The 905-nt window shown below is 45.6% G+C and overlaps 1 non-coding gene across 1 annotated transcript; it reads left to right on the top strand.

Moving 5' to 3' along the window:
- Positions 1-423: 423 nt before the first annotated feature.
- Positions 424-587, top strand: LOC126027095 (U1 spliceosomal RNA). Its single transcript, XR_007502199.1, has one exon. It is a non-coding gene; the product is annotated as a U1 spliceosomal RNA (small nuclear RNA).
- Positions 588-905: the final 318 nt, after the last annotated feature.

The following is a 905-nucleotide window of genomic DNA, read 5'->3' as shown; positions in this document are numbered from 1 at the left end:
TCTCAATCCTGCAACTTTAACAGCTGTTGGAGTAGAGAGGACAATAACATAGAGCCTGGAGATATGGGCTGTGAGGGTTGTTGCCTTTCCAGCACTAGATCTGACAGAAATGCCTCCCACACCTGGTGCTAATTTTTAAACATTACCAGGGGAAGCCACAGTATTTGCTCCTTTTCTTCCACCCACTCTTTTTAAATATTGGTGTCCAGTTTATTTTTTCAACTGCCCGGACTTCTGAGATAGACAAGTGTAACCACATCCCCCATTTCCTCTGTTGTAATCTTATCTGCTAATATATCCTCCCATTTCTGGGAGGGGTCTTGGAAGGTTATAAAAGGTTTTGCCTGAGGGGCAAAGAGAGATTTGCATGGATGGAGGTAGGAGAAACGGCAGGAGGAGAGATGGCTGAAAGAAGCTAGACACATACTTACCTGGCAGGGGATATACCATGATCACGAAGGTGGTTTTCCCAGGGTGAGACTTAACCATTGCACTCCGGATGTGCTGACCCCTGTGATTTCCTCAAATGTGGGAAACTCGACTGCATAATTTGTGGTAGTGGGGGACTGCGTTCGTGCTCTTCCCTGAAAAAAAAGAAGAAAAAAAAAAAAAAAGAAAGGAAGAAGGTAGACGCAGGGCAAGCTAACAGGACCATGCTTAAATAGGTTTAAGATTATAGGCCACACATGTTGGCCAGGGCAAATAAAGCTGATATATCCTGAAGCCTGTCTGTGAGTGGATTTTCTCCTTGCCGCCACCCTGACAGCTGAAGGGGGTTGCAGAGCCACGTGTCATGAACTGAAGGAGAAAGGCCTCCATCACCATCTACCTCCATCCAAGCCCCTCCTAAGGGCTCTGATGCAACAGACAAATACTGTGTAATTTCCAATTGATGTCAATGGATT

The sequence above is a fragment of the Suncus etruscus genome, chromosome 1, assembly GCF_024139225.1.
Source record: "Suncus etruscus isolate mSunEtr1 chromosome 1, mSunEtr1.pri.cur, whole genome shotgun sequence".
In the NCBI taxonomy this organism is placed as follows: Eukaryota; Metazoa; Chordata; class Mammalia; order Eulipotyphla; family Soricidae; genus Suncus; species Suncus etruscus.
This window is presented reverse-complemented; position numbering and strand designations above follow the sequence as displayed.